The sequence below is a fragment of the Nothoprocta perdicaria genome, unplaced genomic scaffold (genome assembly GCF_003342845.1).
Source record: "Nothoprocta perdicaria isolate Ctin4 unplaced genomic scaffold, notPer1 scaffold_13, whole genome shotgun sequence".
Classification (NCBI taxonomy): Eukaryota; Metazoa; Chordata; class Aves; order Tinamiformes; family Tinamidae; genus Nothoprocta; species Nothoprocta perdicaria.
The window spans coordinates 1,029,309-1,048,008 of record NW_020454427.1 but is presented as its reverse complement, the minus strand read 5'-3'; the positions used below and the strand labels follow the sequence as shown (position 1 = coordinate 1,048,008).

The window sequence follows — 18,700 nt, the reverse complement described above, 5'->3', positions numbered from 1 at the left end:
AGTTAGAAATGGCAAGAAATGCAGCTCCTGTGATGGTACCTCATCTCCTTAAATACGAGCAAAGATTTCCCAAAGCACCTCTGGAAATCAGTGGGCTTACTGTGAAGCTGCATTATGACCATGTGAGGTTGTATTGATTTTGTTTCGAACAATGATGGCAGTGCAGCCCATATCTTTCCGAAGCTTTCACTTCAGACTTCATCTCTTGCTATTTTTCCCCCTGCTCGTATCAGTTCTAATAATTTCACTAGTAGGTGCAATTCGCTACTCTTTCCTTACYTCACTAGTGCCAGGTGGCCATCATTCCTTCATAGTAATTTTTTTCTAGGCAGTCGGCTTCCTGATAGCTAGAGTTTTTTTCCCATTAGGTGGCTGTTGCTTCCCAATGATTGAGCTGCTGCTTCTTGTTTGCCATTTTATTTTCACAGCTCTCAGCTTGTTGCTTCAGTTGACAGGTCAGTAGACTCCCTGACAACATCAAGTGTCTCCTTGTGCTACCTCTCTTCCCCTTCTGCTTCTGCTTTTTGCTGTACATGGCTTTTTGGTTCTTCATCAAGATTATTTTTTGGAATAAAAAACAGCATTTCCTTGCTGATTTTATTTGAGTTCTTGCTGAACTCTAATTTTATTTCCCATTATACTGTTGGCTGCAAACTCTAGGATTTTATTTAGGACAATTGCACTCTTTTGAAATTTTGTACTGCATATTTATTGCATCTAATAAGGCATCAGCAATTCTAGTTGGCCATAGTGATTAACCTCTGTATGTTTCGTTCATGCAAAAGTTTTGTGCATTTTTAAAACTTTTGTTTCTATGCATGTCTCTGAATCGTTTTTGTTTGTGATGCTAACATAGACTTACATTTGAGACTTGACTTTACCATCTACTCCAGAAAGACAATATAGGTAACACAAGTATGCTTCCTGATAAGGAACCCAAATATGCTTTTAATTAGAAGATATGGATTTTAATTAGGGTGGAGGGTGACTTAGAGACACTGGACAACAAGGTATTTATTTTTCAAATTCTGATTTTCAGAAGTCATTAGATGTGATTTGGTGGACACAAGTGTCAAGGTGTTTTTCAAAGTCAGACTTTAAAGAGGGAAGAAATGTTCAAATTTGTCGTATTTGATTGGTTTGGAACAAATTTAAGAGCAGAGTATTTCACAATAGTACATTACTCTGGCATACATGCAATTCTCTCAGATTTTTTTTTGTGTCTATATCATATGGTTCCCCTTATGTCAAGGGCATTGAGATTGAAAACCCTGCCCACCCCTGTTTTTGAKAAGGCATGAAACTGTTACTGTTTCCTAAATGCCTTTAACGTTTTTTTTCAAAGGATGACGTAATGAAAATTGTTAATTTGGTAAATAATTGTTGCATTTATGTTAATTGACTATGTTTTATGAGATGAATTGGCTTTACAAACAGAAGCACAAGAGACAGTGATTTCAGTAGTCAAGCTTGTGATATACTGATACTTTAAAAAAGCTTGATTTGAATTTTATTAATCCTATACATGCATTTCATTATGAGACTACTGTTTATAGTAATGATATGCTGGTAAGGGCTTATACTAAATAATTATGGAAAAAAAACAGAGCTACAAAGTCATCTGCAGTAGCTGATAGATATGGAAGTCAGCCTCTGTCATCCCTTAGTTTYATTATCACCATGTGTATAACTAAATGGTTTAAAACCAAAATCATGTGACATGAAAGGTCCACAGCCAGTGCAACTTTGGCAATCTGGAGGGCAAAAGACATCTTTGACTAAGCCTCAGTTTTGAATCAGCCACTGAGACAAAGGGAATGCTGCGACTTGTGCTAGAAGCCAGAGTRGTGCCCTTATGTACAGGGTGGTTCTGTTCTTGTCCTCTCTTCTGCTTCACRCTGCCCTGTGCTTCTCTAGGGTTCTTTAACCCTGGAGAAAAGTAAATTGTGTGATAAATGGTACTGAGTCTAGTGGGAGTCCTGTGTCCCTCAGGGGTCAGTACTGGGCCCAGTACTGCACCTGGGAAGCAATAACCCGAGGCATTAGTACAGATTAGGGGTTGACCTGCTGGAAAGCAACTTTGTGGAGAGAGATTTGAGAGTTCTGTTTGACAACAAGTTAACTATGAGGCAGCAGTGTGCCCTTGTGGTCAAGGTGGCCAATGGGATCCTAGCCTGCATCAGGAAGAGTGTTGTCACTCTTCCTGGGTTGTGTTAAGGGTCGGGATCTTGCCCCTCCATTCAGCTCTGGCGAGGCTGCACCTGGAGTATTGTGTGCAGTGCTGGGTTCCCCACAATAAGAGGGACGTGGAACTTCTTGAGAGGATCCCGTGTAGAATGACAAAGATGATGAAGGAACAGGATCATCTATCTTGTGAGGAAAGGCTAAGTGAGCTGGGCCTGTCTAGCCTGGAGAAGAGAAGGCTGAGAGGGAATTTGATCAATATGTACAAATACCCGAGGGGAGGATGTAAAGAGAATGGGGCCAAAGTCATCTTGGTGGTGAACAGCAACAGAGCAAGAGGTAATGGGTGCACATTGAAACAGGGGAAGTTCCATCTCCAGGTGAGGAAGAACTTCACTGTGMGGGTAACAGAGCCCTGGCACAGGCTGCCCAGGGAGGCTGCGGAGTCTCCTTCTCTGGAGGTCTTCAAACCCGCCTGGATGCCGCCCTGTGCCAAGTGCTTTGGGTGTCCCTGCTGGAGCAGGGGGGTTGGACTAGATGATCTCTAGGGGTCCCTTCCAACCTCAACCATTCTGTGATTTTGTAAATTCTCAGCTACCCTTTCGTGCTGTTCTAGAGCTTTCCCAGGACACAGCAGCTGCCAGAGCTGTCTGCATTCATCTGTGTGGGAGGTGTGTGAGGGGACTTGTGCAGTAACTGTGTTGAAATAATTACTGTATTTGACTTGACTAATAATCAAATGGTATTTCTTGCCAAAAAAGAAATATTCTGGACAGGGTAAAGAAGAGGGTTTTGCTCATTAAGCTCTATAGTCAATAACGCCGTCAGGATGAAAATGTAAAATCTTTTGATGAAAAGAAGCATTTACTTTTAAAAGGTGTAGGAAACACTATTTATGAAATTGATATTATTATGTTTTTTTCATTTAAAGTATAAACTCAGAAAATCAAAGTCTTTGGGGAATAAAATGTTAAGTAATTCTGCAGTCTCTTTTTTTTTAATGCTGCAGTTTTCTTGGGTTGCCATGGTAAAGTACATTCTGTGTAATTGCCAAGCTGCTTTACAGTGATGAAAATAAAATAAAGAAGTTGTCACATGTCGTGACCCAGGCTCATATTTCGAGTAGAGATTTATTGCCCACAGACCAGGAATAACAAAGATATCTAGARCCTGCAGGATAAGGAATTTAATGTTCTTGAAGTGATGTAGAAACATATGATAATAAATGTGAAGTCCTGGGTCTACATGTTATAAAGGAGGACTAGAAGCCCTCCCCCAAGCCCACTCCTGCTGAACTAAAATAAAATTCTATATCATTCCTGCTACTCTGAATTCTCACAATTACCCAGTTTAGAGATGGGGCAATTAATTCAGTTCATGTTTTGACCACTTGTTCTAAGGTTCTCTGTGCATATGCATCATCTTTATTCCTTTGTTAATATTGGRTTCTGTTAAATGCCACTCTCTAAATGCCTTATGTGTCTTTGGCTATTGTAGGCATTGTGGAGTTGGACCTATTGGACCTATGAGTGCTTTTTCTTTTTAGAGGAGCTCCTCCTACAAGACCATTTTATTTTTTTGTTATAACTTGAGCATTCCTATTGCTGTCTTTGCTCTTGGTAGACCTCCTTTGGTCAACTTAAATATGGCAGTGAAGTTGCTTCCTTCCCTGCGAGTCATCTTGGAGCTGGCTTATRCGCAAGCTGAGCTCAAATTGCCACTGTATATTAAACTCAGTTCTGAGTTCTGGGTAATAATGAGTTTTAAAGTTAATGTAGAGGCAATTGTAAACGAGAGTTTACAGAACAGTTTCTTCAGTTGGAATGACAAACCCTTAACTGAAGAATATTATTTATTCCATGGTTGAAGCTTGAGGGTACAAAATCCCCCTGAAACAGTGCTAGAGACTTAAGACCTGGGCAGCTGGATCCAGGGTAGTACCATGGTACTCAGGGTACCATGTAGGGTACTGTCTTTTGAGGGTGAACACTAGGCTGAACTGCTCCCCACACCTTACTAAGGTTTTATCCAAGAAAGTTAGCAGAACTGGTCCAAAACAGGAGCATGCAGATAGCTAACAGTAAAGTTGGAGGATGATCACTGCTCTGTTTCCAAGTATGCTCTTAGGTGGCAGCRTGTTTGTGCTCTATATCTTCTCCCATTTCCCCAAAGTGCTGACCCAGGCTGACTGYACAAAATGTGCCTGTGTGTAGGAAGCAGGATGGTTTCTCATTGCTTGGTACATGGGGTTAGTTGCTTTCCTTTTCCCTACACATTTAACTCCAGACAATTAGAATCTAATGTCTCCACACAGGTATTTTTCACTGGGTTCCTTAACCAGTTGTTCTGACTCCTACTTTGTTCTGCAAATTGTGTTTTAAGGCTATAAAATTTCATCTCCCTAGATTATGAGGAGGACTTGTTGCTCGTGCATGCTGCACACTTTTAAMTTCTAGCTTGCTATTAATTTTTGCCTTGGAGGCCGTATATTTCCTTAAAATGAAAGTAGCGTCCAGTTTGTAGAATGCTGCTAAATTCCTCAAAATTTCTCTTCATTCAGAAAACCACAATATAGATTAAAATTAAGTATGTTATAGCTTCATGGGAACCATAATTTTCTTCCATTTTTTTGAGAGGAGAGAACTGTGAAAAGTGAGTGGCTGTATTTTGCATATTTACTAGCCTTTGAGGTATTTTTGCCTTCTCCATAGGTCTTTGCTTTTCTTGAGTGAATGGGCTGTCAGATGGAGCAGCAGAATACAGAAAAGCAATGTCTTCCCATTCCTGTGAAGGAACAGCAAAAGGACAACTGTAAGCTTCTTCAGCACATAAGGTGAAATTCAGAGTTCTGCCGTGATAGCACAGATTTCATTTTTAATATTCAGGACACTCAGCTATCAAAAAGGGGAGAATCTGATTTCTACTTTTCCTTGAAATCTCATAATTAAGAGAACTTTTCTAGTTATTATTAATGRCTGTGTCCATATTCTTTACTAAGACCTTTACTAAGACTGTTTCATTTTTTTTAGATGTAGAAATTRGAAAAAATATGTAGGAATTATGAAAGTCTGCCTCTGAAGGTTGTAAATGCCCCACCATTCAATCAGGAAAATCACAAGAATTTGGAATTGTTCTTATCAATAWTATTTTATGCATCCTATTAAAAAGAACATGCAAGTTCTCTGAGGCAAGAGTGGGTTTTTTTTTGTTGTTGTTGTCTGTATAATGGCACATTGGGCTCCTACTAAATGCTTGCAATAAAAATAATAATCTATAATTGCCATGTAAACTACCCTTAAATAGGAGCATAGAAATTACTATTTTAAAATATAAATATTTTTATAAAATATTTTAAAATATTTTTATAAAATATTTTATAAAATAAAAATATTTTAAAACGGAAGATGAACACTTCTATGAGTCCGTTGGGGAGGAAAAAAAAAAGGGTTTCAAATATATGCAATATAGGAATTTTAAACTACAAACTGAGTTTCTTTTCTCTCTGATTCTGTTCTTTCCTTTGATAAATACACTCCATTTAGCATTCCATCTTCTACTTCTCAAATGAACTGTTGCTACTCAGAAATGCAAGAGGAAATATGAGACACTTTTGCCTCCTGTCAACTCTTACCTCTTCCTCAGCACACAAGCAAACAACTATTTTTCTATTCCACTGTTTCTAAAAATATTTTGTTCCTCTTTTGTAACCTGCTGAAGCAGTATTTTTTTTTTTTCAGCTTGTAGAAAGCATTGAAAATAGTGAAGGAAAGTGGATTTCCAGTTGGCAATCACACTAATAAGTTAAGGATATCTTTCTATAGGACTTCAGTGTATCAGATCTGCTCTGTTAGACAACAGCACTTCAAGACATATACAAAATCAATGTGTGTTTATCTCCCATAAATTTCTGTTACTGCCACTTTTGACAACATGAGTCTAGAACAGAAATACAGATCCTCAGTGTTTTGGGCTGCTGCTAATATCAAATTAATATTTAGTCTTGAGCATTTTACCGTGTTTAGATATTTGTAGCTCCTTCTATACACTGAGCAGGAGACTATTTCTTAACAAGTCATCTCCATGAGTTGTCCTAAAGATTAATTACTGAAAGTGCAGTTCCTGGAACATATAAAATTCCYTGTAAGTATCCATTATTAAATGTTATATCCCCTCAGGTACTTATTCGCATTAGTTTCTCTTACCTAAGTAGCCCCAGTGACATCTGTTCCTATTAATTATTTTTACCATTTGCCATTCCTCTGAAACACAAGCTAAATGACTTTGGCGATGGGAAAGCAAATTCACTACAGCTGCTTTCTTCTGTATTTAAAGTATGTGCAATGTTGTCTTTTTTTCTTTTTTTTTCCTTTTTCTTTTTCTTTTTTCCCCTCAGTTTCCCCTCCTTTTTTTTTTCCCCTCCCCCTCAATACTCCTGTATTCCTTAAGAGAAGTGCTTGAGAAATAAAATCYGGCCTAATAGCAGAAAAACAAAGTAGAAGAGAATGAGGAAGCATCATACACTTTGCAACTTGCAAAAGTTTCATAGTTTTCATAAGTCTAAAAACAACTTCTGCATTTCTTTCTGCAGCTATTGAAAAAAAAAAGTATGTTTTAAAAAACATTTCAATTAKCTTCTTAATAGAATAGCATCAGTTAAAGAAAAGTTCAAATACTGTGTTTAAAATTCATATATTCCTCTCTACCTATTTTTTCTCCTGTCATTTACTAAGCCAATGTCCTATCTTTTGAAAAATTTGCAGACATGAAAGTCCTCTTTTCTGGAGCCTCCCTGTACGTAGAAGGTTCCATTTTTCTGAATTTCTAATTATCTTTTCTAGTGCATTTGCAATGCTGACTAAGTATAATTAAAGTTATCAAAAACTCCTCTATTTCCATCACCTTTCCACTAAACAAATACAATGACTCCCTCCATTAAGCAAATAGATTTTAACCGACTTCTTCAGTTTAATCTGTAAGAGCAAATAGGTAGAGCCACCTAATGTGATGCCCTAAATGAATTCTCCCCCARGAGGGAATATATTTTTCCATAACGCCACCTTCAAGTTAACTTGAGAAGATGAATAGCAAACACTGTCTGGATGATCTCAATTGCATGAAAGGTGCATGAGGCAGCAGTGATGTTTAACGCTGTGTCTCTTAAGTGTGCTTTCACCTTTAGAGAAGCTTGGAATGCCATTTCTTTTACAGCTGTGCACTCAGCTCCTGCTTTGGTGTGTAGAAGTGCCAGGCCTGTACTTTGAATGCAAAGCATTTCATAAATGGTTCTAGGAGGATTTTTGTATTGTTTTAAATTGGTGTAAGGCTAGCAAGTGTAAGTGCCCCAGTTCCCTTTTTTTCCCCACTCTCTAGGAATCTCCTCGCATTCCCTCGTTCCTTGTTGCATCCTCATGGACTTGAAGCATTCAGTCCTTCTTTGATCCATCACCATCTCCCACCTAGAGCTCTGGGCACATCCATGTGGTTCCCCATCTTTYGGCACTTTGCTCCCAGGACAGGCTCACAGATGAGGACATGTCTTTGCAGAGTCATTAAAGGCTGCCATCCAGGAACAGATCTCACTCTTTCACTTCTGCTGTGTTGGAAATAGAACCTACAGCAGCATTGGTCTAGCCAGAAAACTCTCTCCGTGTTAATCCAGTTACACTCTAGATAACCAGCAGGAATGGATAACAGCTTCTGCCCCACTCTTTGGCCCTTAATAGGATCAAGCAATGGAGGCAACTTTTCTTTCCCTGGTTCAGCTTGATCTTAAAATCAGCCTAGTGGCCGCAGTCTGCTGTACAATTAATCCTAGCAAATTTGTCTTTACTGACACGAGCTGGGACCCACAGAAACAGCCTCAGATCCCAGTGCTGCAGCTGGACCAGGTTTACTGCTGATTTTGCTATATTCCTTTCTTAATATCTTAATTTTGTTTGCTTTATGATGTAGCATTTATAGAATCAGTGTACCTTGATATTACTGTAGGAGTTTTGTCCCTCTTTGATTTAAAATAAAGATAAGTCATCATGGAGCTGGTTAATTACTTAGGATATTCAAGCTAGTTCAAGGGGACCTTTGTTCCTGCTGAGATTGAATCTTTCTAGACTGCTTTTTCCAAAGCGCGCTTAATACCTTTCTCATCTTAAAAAGTGCTTAGCAGTATTAGAAACGAATTAAGGCTGAATTCATCATAATGCTTGAGCATGTTCCTTAGCTGAGGGACACGGGTAGTTCTCCTGACCTCATGTACTTATTTGTAGGCATAAATTTAAGTACCTTGCTGAATCAGGTACCTATTATGAAGATGGTAAATAGAAGAAAAATTCATTTGCTCTAAATGAAAGAATATACAACACACATTTGGATATTAGAAAAATTATACAGTTCTCTTCCACTTTGCTGAAAAAAGTTAGCATATTACACTTGACAAGTGCCAAAGTAATATTAAAGACTTATTGCTTTCAAGCTTAAATCCTACCTTTGACTTATTTGAGCTCATAGCTTAGGAGTTGTAATAGATTGTAAAGTGCTCTTATCTCACCTCCGATATGTCCTTGGTAAGGACAAATATACGAGGGAAATATAAACTTTTTTTTTTAAGAACTCTTATTCTGGGATTCTTTAAATAAGACTCTTGTATATTGGCTTTTTAAAATATTCTGTACTTGGGTATCATCTTGTTATGGGCCAGATATACCAAAATGCTGAGCATTTGGAGCTGCCAAAGCTAGTTGAAATTATGGGTACACCAGGGAGAACAACCTCCATATTTTTGAATAAACCATTATATATATGTATCAGTCATATATATATATATATATATGACTATGCAGTTAATGCTCAAGATTTGATATCCTACAGCAGAAATAAACACGTTCTCCTCCCGACCACCAGCTAAAAAATAAAACCTGAGGGGAAAAAAAATCCTCCCGAAAAGATGACTTCAGTAGTTTTCCCAAAACTCCTTCTGCTGCATAACACTTTCCTTCTCTTTTCACATACCAGAGTATCCACACTGTGACAAGGGCAGACATCATGTGGCTTCCAGCAGTGTGGAATACAGTGAAGATGGATGGTAGCAACTCCTAAGGCCAGGAAGCACTGGACTTGGAGAAGAACAGGTGTGGTGTCTCATGTACCACATGCGAAGATGTCTGGGTCAAGATGACGCTAACTGTAGGTGGGTAAGATGGAAAAACCTCACTGTTTCTCGTACTTTTTGGAAATGTATGCTTTATTGAAAAAGCTAAAGAGGAAAGACAGGGTGACAGCACTGAACTATACTATATTTCCTATACTATACTACATTCCTATACTATACTATATTTCCTATAGTATTAGCAGGAGAGAAAAGATTTATGACTGTAAGGCTTCAGCTTGCATCCCTAATAACTTTATCCTCATGAAATAAGAGCTTGGTCTCTGAACATCTCCCTCTTGGGGCAGAAATGACTTGTACTAGGAGTTTTAGTCAACAGTCTGATAGCCCTGAAAAGCTGATACACTTAACAGTTGATATTAACAGGAAGATGCAGGCAGACTACACATTATTACTTATCAGGCTGCAAACCCCTAGAAATCAAGGAGAACTCTCAGGTGGCTGATGCTGGACCATGGTGGATGTTGGTGGTCTGATCATAGTTGAACTATTACTAACTCTACGAAATGCTGATGTCATGGTGTACATGGGGCAGGTAATCTCTTTTGGAAAACATTTTTTTTTATTTGTTTGTTTCTGGATATGCTGTAAGGCATACCTTGTGGCAACAGATAAAAAGGTATTTTTGCTACTAAAAGATTGTTCTTTTGCCTGGCTTTTAAGAAAGATTGGGTTTGTTGCCAGTATCTTGATATACAGCATTCCCCAGCCTTGGACTCCATTCATGAATGCACTTGCTGAGCTCAGTAAATTAAACATAGGATAAACAAAGCCAGTAATGCTCATTGTTAGATTATGAATGAATCCTGGTCGTGTAAGATAGATGGTCCCTTTCCTAAATTTCCAGAAATGCATGAGTCAGTGGAAAAATAGGATCTTCCTAAGTCTATCCTAATATATCTAAATAAATGTTTCATTATACTAAGTTCTTATTCATCATTCTGAAGATGATGTTTATTGTGGCTTGTGAAAGGTTAATGTGAAACAGATTCTTCATATCAAAAGCAAAAAATATGACTTAGTAGATATGTTGCTTTTTAGACAACAGTTTGTGCACACATAATTAAACATTTATTCAACCGTGGGCTTGATTTATGGCAGGCCGACTCAGGAATATACAATCAAGTTTCAGTCTTGGCTGTTTAATCAATCGATGGAAAAGTAACTTGCTGTAATTTAATAATACTGAAAGCATCAAAGATTTTCAGGGTGTTGTTATATATCTTGGGATGCATGATTATAAAGTATGTGAGCTGACCCTCCATATTTCTTGCTGCTGCTGTAGGTCTAAGCTGTCTTTAAGGCTTGCTTTTTTTTTTTTTTTCTTGCTTTTTTCCCCTCCTCTCTCCATAGCATGTCTAAAAGCCTAATTTTTCTCTCTTTTATAGTTCAGAGATTTAAAACTTTCAGACTGAAAGTGCTTTACATCACGAAAACTGAAGTTGCTTTACTGCTTGTCCCTCCTGACATTCTCATCACTATATTTTCTCCTTTCTCAGGCAAAATATGGCTGCTAATGTTATCCTCCTGCTCTATCASTGCTGTTCTTTCTTGGAAGTTCTATATTTACTGAGCATTAGGACTTCTGTTACCTCGTTTTTCTACAATTGTTTGTAGCATTTTTAAGGGAAAAAAGTGCCATGGGTAAAAGCATAACTATTCACTATTTCTTAAGTGATTTGTAAACATTAACTTAAACTCTTTGTGCAAGCATTCTGTGTACTGTATGGTTATGATTAATGAAGAAACAGTCAAAAAGAAGCTCAGAGCAGAAACTGGTGACACAAAACTCATTCTCTTTTTTTTTTTTTAATCACCACAGCACAATCCTATTAAATCATTTTTGCAAAATATTACTGTGTACTTTTCAGCYGAGAAGTAATGTAAATGGTACAGAGAGAAAGGAATAGCTGAAGTAAATGCTTTACTTATTCTTGCTCTTAGGGAAAGGCACAGAGGAATAAACTTTCCACTGTGCAAACTTCTCAGAAAGAATTTGGTGTGGAGGTATTCCTTTTCCTTTTCAGATGTAGTTAAAAATATGAGAAAAGACGAGAAAAGTCTTCATGTTGACAGCTTTCTCAAATCGGATTGGCTGAGCGTACCTCACGTATGTTGCTGGCCAGGATACCCTGAAATATAGGTGGAAAATTATTTGTAGTAGCATCTATAGTAGGAGGTGGTGGAAGGAGAAAGGCAGGATCAGGATAATGCAATAACCTAATTTTCAATAACCTAACTTAAAAAACATTTTTAGGGAAAGACAATAAGATGAATGGGAATAAAATCTCCAAGATGACTGAGCAAAGATTAGCATTGTCCTGCAACTATTTGCTTTGGGAATACAGAGATATAGGAACTATAGTAGTGTAGCCAACTGTGTATGTAAAGCAAATTGTGGTAAAGGATAAAAATAGCATAAATATAAAAAAGAGTGCAAGAATCTAATCTTACTTTATAAGGTCTTTTTTTAACTAAATTGAGTCAGCTATTAATAATTCAGAGACCTACTGAGAGATTCAACCCATAGATGTGATTTACTCTAGATGTGCACAGAAAGCAATGTTTTTAAAGGCCAAGCCAAAGTTTTAGACCTGGGTTGTTCTGTTGAAACCAAAAAGCTCTGTGTGCTTAAGTGATCTTTAACTGGAAGTGGGGAGGGTATAGGCATGTGCTGGGATTTTATATGATATGGGATTCAGGGTGCAGCCTGAATCATCTCGGAAAGCAGAAATTATTGCAGTCTCTGTCAAACTGACTCATGTGTTTGAGCCTCTTCACTGATTGTCACTTCAGATCTTTTAAAAGAATTACTACCTTTTGGGGGTAGTAATGGGTGGTAGTGGGTGGGAGGAAAAAAAAAAAGAAAAGCCTCTGCTCCTGCCTGTATCATAATGCATGTAACATGGGACATGCTAATGGGACATGTAACGTGGGACATGCTATTGCAACCCCGTTGAGTAGTACAACTCTGAATAGAAATAATGTTTACCAAGAGCAGGGCTTGGCTGTGCCACCAGGCCCGCCTAAGTGCCGAGGTAAAGGACAGCTCTTCCCCTCAGTGAAGGGAGAAGGACTTCCTAGGACCATGAAGTTCGTTTCAGTGCTTAGCTCGTTCAGTCAAAACACCTTTTGAAATAAATGGGAATTTTGTCTGCGACGGTGCTTGATAAGCAGTTGGGTCATCACTCTTACACATCTACACACACCAGGTACCTTGGTACTCGTTCAGCAGCCCTATCTCAGATCGATTAGAAATGCAGAAGTGATCTTGGAAAAATTAAAAACATCTGGGCCTGCCTCAGTCTTTAGAAGCACTCTGAGATAAAGGCACTGTTAAATAGTGAGGGTGCTAAAAGCTTCCAAACAGTATTAAAGTTAATATGCTCCCATTCCTTTGGCAAACCACTTGGATAGGATTACAGGGAGAGGCTGACTTTGCTTTAATTGAGACAAAGCAGAAGGCAGGGTTCCTCTGATGTTACTTTAATTACAGCAGAAGGAAAAATAGCAATAGCATAAAGTACTTGAGCAGTAATTTCAGCAGGTGCACCAGCAGTAATAAGAAATCTCATTCTTGGTTATCATTGTCAACAGGGGGGAAATTTTTCCTTCAGCCCTTCGCAGGCTGAATCACCAGATTATCGCAAATCAGTCCCTAAGTGCTATTTTGATAGCGTGAATTTCAGTGACCAGCAATTTTCTGACACACTCTCTATTTGTTCACTTTAAAATGGTTCTTTTCAGGAGATAATATTACAGATGAACTTCCTAGGTCCTCCTGGTGCCATGACAGCCAWATTAACTGTGGGGAGCAATATCTCCCTGGAGTGCCCAGTGCAGTGATATTCAAACACTAAGTGTCATCATGAAAGCTACAGTAGGTGCTATTGTTTTTATTGTGCATAGTGTTTTTTATTTGCTTGCAAGTTATTTTGTTAGTTTTTTTTCTTTAAGATGCTAAAGCACATATCCCCGATGAAAGGGACACAGAATGGCCACCAGATCTGATCCCTGCCTTAATGATGGCATATTTCACATCCGTAGTGTTGTTAAAAGAAATAGTTAATAACAGTTAAAAGAAAGATGATATTTATTTAGATGATATTAGATTTAGATTATTAGATTTAGATGAAAAGAAAGGTGATATTTATTTAACTAATGGTTAAAAGAAAGATGATATTTTCAGGAGGAAAAGAAAAGTTTTGCTATCCTCCAAAGTATCCTAGTAAAACAAATGGGGTTAAAACACCACATCAGACATAATTTATGCTTCTGCATAACATGCCTTATGTCAGAGTTGTCTGAAAGACATTTGAAGAAGCCCTGTAAAAAGGTTAATGGCTTCATTTTTTAAAAAAGGGTTTTAATAGAGTGGAGAATAACCGAGACATAATAAAAATATTGTGTAAAAATTATTTATAATTATCTTAAAGTTATTTATGATGTGTGTACAAAAAGCTGCAATTTTTGTTCAGTGGCACTTGTAGTCTGCAAATAAATATTATATACAGGGGCTGAAATGTGCAGTCCATTTCACAAGAGCTCACTAACAAAGAGAACCCTGAGATGGAACATCTGTTACTTCTCTGGAAGCCAAAAAGATAAAAGATTTTTGCTGAGCCATGATGGCTGAAATTACTAAAWGACTTTTCTATTCATTTATTTAAGTAGAGTGAAAACTGACCTTTAAATGTTGAGAAAGGCCTCAAATGAACACAATTTAGTAATATAGTTGTTTTCAAATAGGATTTGTTGTTTTTATGGCCCTAGTGTGTTTAAAATTTATGAATTTTTTAAAATTTCTTCTACAAATTTATTCCATTTTATCTGTCTAAAGTAGTTTAATCCTTTATTTGACTTAGAACACTTGTTTTTTTTTTAAAGCCTATTCTCCCCCCACCCTTCTGAAAAAGCTATATCACAAAKGCATTATAAAATAAAGTGGAGGTTAATAATAGGATGATGTATATAAGGTTAGAGCAATCAGAACACAGTGATTTTAAAGTGATCTTTTCATACTGATTTTAAAGACAGATTATTTAACACACTAGTTCAACCTGATTAGATCTATTAAAACTTTACATAAAATCATATGCACAACAACTTAATCCATTGAATTAACAACATRATTAAATCTGGTTGAAATGGCTGGGGATACATTTGCTTTATATTCTAAAATGAGTTTTCATGAAAGTCCTACATGAGAATGAAAAGTTAAGTTAATGGCTCTTTTAAATACTCTAGTGAACCAGTTTTAAAACCTAGTGCTTACATTGCATTCACGCCTGCAAAGCACACCTTGCATTTTCATGCAATATTCTCCTGTGTCATGTTGTATAAGCCGCTGGACTTAACTTTAAAGTGTTTTGTGTGACTTGGGTGCACAAATTTGGCAACTGAAGAAGCATATTTCCCAATGACACAAGAATTTTGGGCATAAATGGCTTTGTTTTATAATGTATATTAATATGAKGTAATATGCTGACTGAGAAGATGTCCAGGAATGGAGTGGAATTGTGTGCAAGGAGAGGCTTGGAGACTGAGTTCAGGTAAATGCTTACAAATTTAGATGTTTCTACTCRCTGACTACTTACAGACCTTCTGTTCTGTCAAAAAAAGTTAATAGCTGTTGAGCTTTTATGTGCAATTGGAACTACTGTCCTTGAAAATAATCCACAAAACTGTCCATTAAAATTGGACAATTCTGAAGCAAATAAGGAAAGAGAAAGCGTTACCTAACTTTTCTAATCTTTATTTTCTAAAACAGGATTTCTTCAGGAATGTGAGTATTACAGAGAATTAAAACTTTATTTTGTTATTCTATATTTTTTTCCTGCAGAACACACATCTTCTGGAAACAATCTGTACATGTCTCCAGGATGATTTCGCAGCTTCTCTTGATACTGAGACCTTCTCATTACCTCCATTCCCACTCAGTCATTTCTCCTGTTTCTGTATAACAGCAAGGGAACTCACAGTGGGAGTATTTTTTTTTTCTTCCTGTTTAACTGTGCTAGGCAAGTTTCTCTACTGTCTCTACTGGAGAGAGCATGGTGACCAGGGTGCCATCATGGGAGAGGTGGATCACAATGCTTTTGTTGCACAAATACTCCCATATTGTGCAAAAGACAAAGGYCTTCATATCACCTAAAAACAAATTCCAGGGTGATTTTTAAAGAAGTTGTAAGCAACTATGCTCAGGAGAAAACTCAAGGGTACAATTACCAGGTGGCTGGTTTGGATCTTGCAGATTTCTCTGCCTTTCTGCATACCCTGGGTGCAGAGGTGTTTAACGTGGGGTCCAGGTTCCACTTCAGTTATGTGTAAGATGCAGCCTCAACTGTCCACCTACATAGTGCAGCTTGGATGTCATGACTCTGCATGCATTAACCACAGCAGKGAGTAAAGTTTGGACCGTGTTGGGCCTATTTTTATCCTGGACTCCATAGATGGGGTGATGGTTGAACATGCAGAGAGGGAGACTTGACTCTTCAGTGGAGTAGTCGTCTTTTCCTAAAAAAAGTACACTAAATTAACTCAAATTCTTGAGGCTGTCAATGCTGTTCTCTTTCCTGCTAGGAGCTGACTGAGTGAAGAATTGTGAAACAGTCATACCCCTTTAAATAAATCCCCATTGACAAAGCTCTAATGATGAAATAGGCAATGCTGTCTAAAATATGTAACCCAATTCTCACCAATTTCATGCTGTCTAAAGGGGAATTTTCTGCCTCCAAGCAGATCTGTGAAATCAGACAGTGCAATTAGAGTTACAGACTACATGCAGTGGTTCATTGAAGGCAAGATATGGCTTGGACAATACAGTGGTTTTTAATCTGAAAGGACTATGAGCTCCTCCCCAAAGGGTCTGAGAAATGGAATTAGAAGTGCTGTGCAAGTAGGTTTAAATTCACTATGAATCTCTGCTGAGAGATTTGATTTGCAAATCAAAAAAAAAAGTGATCCCTGTGTTTTTACAGGTATCAGCAGAAGAACTAACAGTCCAATCTGTGAGTGTGAAACAGGGAAATTTTGAAGTGAGCCGAAGACCGGCCTGAAGACATAGAAATGCAGAGGAAGACTACCAACTGACTGCCTTCATCAGCCTATCTACAAATAACCTGCACACTGCCAAGATTCAATGGCATTGTAACTGCAGCATAGTTAATTCCTTGAAGCCTTTCTTGTTTTAAATCTAAACAAAATTCTTTAGCTGTTAGGAAGAAAATGCAGAATTTTTTTCAAGTGTGTGCATTTTTTAGGGAAAGCCTGTGCACATACTAGTCTCCAGGTGGATTGCTTTCATGCTGCAGTTTATTGTCAAAAGCCAAAGTCAGTTTTAGTTGGCAGCAGCACTGGCCTGGGGGTGCCCCTTCAGCCTAAGGAACAGGGCTGATGGATGCAGCAGGACACACTCGGGCATTAGCAGCTCCCTCTCCTGCCTACACGTGAGAATTACTTACTAAGTTTGGAGTAAGAAAGAGTACTGTGCTTATAAAACCAGCGAATCATGTTTTAAACATACTATTTCTGTTGCTTAATTATGGCTGAGGAATTGGAGGTGAGTGGATAGTTGTTACAAGCTAATCATCCCATGAATGCATGAGATGATTACCCATGCATSCCATGTTACAAGCTAATGCATCCCATATGAATAACATCCCACAGTCACAGCAAACTGTCTATTTCTTTATAGCTGGTCTTCCTATCACACAGYGTTTTAAAAAAGAGAGGTCTGGAAGAAAAGTCTGCCTTTAAACTGGGGAGTGCGTCCCCTCTTATGAAAGGAGGGGCAGGGAGGATTTCTGAGCATTGAGAATGGATCTTTGAGCAGATGACCAYATGTGGGAAATCACAGATGTTAAACCCAAATTTGACACAACAACAACAGCATCTAACCCAGCCAGTGAACATTACTCAATGAAGTAAATATTTCACCTTTCACCTTCCACCTTTGTATAGTGTCTTCCTCTCTACTAAAAGGCTCTTCCACTCTAAATTTCCTCGTTTCAATGACACACAACGCAACCCTATGTTCAGGTAYGTTTGAACCTCTGGTTTCTACTTTTAGCCTTACATACCAAAGTTCCTAATTGAATCAGTGAGATAATTTTCTTTCCTTATTATGGTCTTTCATTAACCTGCCTCATTTCTCTGAGATTTATTACCTATTCTTAGATTGCCAATGGTTGGAATATATTTGCCGTTGGATCTTGAAAGGTCTGGGTATAGTAAGAAAGATATGATTTCAATCACATTAATTCTTAAATGACTTAGCTAACCTTTTACATTCATTTTTTATTTTCTTGATMTCTTATGATTTAGAGATGAACTATGCATATCTGCTTAATCAAAGCTAGGCCTAATCAATCAAAATTTTCTCTTGTCTACAATGTATCTATCAAAAATAAAATAAAAAAAACCACCTCATCATGTTTCTCTCCCTGTGATGGAAAAAGTAAATATTTCGGGGACTAGCATTTAAAAAAAATCCAGTCCTCTTTTGTTTCAGGTATCCAAATACAATAGTTTTGTTCACACATTTATTGAACTCCTATTTAGAAGCGTGGTGAACCCTTTTAACCCATCTTGGTTTTTAGAGGTGRAGGCTACTATAGAGGACAGTTGCACTAATGGTTCAGAAACCCTACTGAATTGACAGCCTTTTTTATCTAAAACCTGGTACATGCATAGCTGTTTCTATACCAGCATTAGCATTTAGTTTCAATAGCTGTAAAATACCTTCTCTTCTTTCATAGTTCTAGAATAGCTCTTCCCAATTCCTTGTTTACTTCCCTCCAGTTTATTTTCCTAGGCTAAACAATATAGCTACTTTTCAGTTTTACTTGGTAGAAAATCTCTTCATTTCTTGGATTGCCCTATGATTCCTCTCTGGAAATTCTTGCAGTTTGTCGAGAGGGTTGAAAAGCCTCGTGGTCATGTTCACCTAATTTCCAAGGCTTTGATAGTTCCCAAGCTGCTTTTCAATATTGATGATACAGTGCTTCTCTGAGGCAATAGATGAAACTGGTTGCATCATGTGAGGTGGAATTCAGGCTATTGTGAAAAATTAGGTGCGAGCTACCTGAACAAAAGAAAAAAAAAAAAAAAAAAAAAAAAAAAAAACCAAACCTGTTAGGTCCTACTAGAATTTCAGAATTGAGATTTTGGAGTTGTGTTCTTTGCAACATAATTTAAAGCTTCTCAAGTTTTGTGCAAGCAGTGTGGGCCAGGGAATGATTGCCATATTACACTGGGACAAAACCAAACCTTTTAAAGTGTAAACAAATTGTGAGAAACAATGTGAGTATAGGTAGAACCTCCGTTTCAGAGTCCCTTCTGGACACGCATTCC

The 18,700-nt window shown here is 37.7% G+C and overlaps 1 long non-coding RNA gene across 1 annotated transcript; it reads left to right on the top strand.

Moving 5' to 3' along the window:
• Positions 1 to 4,927: 4,927 nt before the first annotated feature.
• LOC112942632 lies at positions 4,928 to 16,554 on the top strand. The gene is made up of 3 exons (XR_003248421.1): positions 4,928 to 5,017; positions 9,193 to 9,367; positions 16,327 to 16,554. It is a non-coding gene; the product is annotated as an uncharacterized LOC112942632 (long non-coding RNA).
• The last annotated feature ends 2,146 nt before the right edge of the window (positions 16,555 to 18,700 follow it).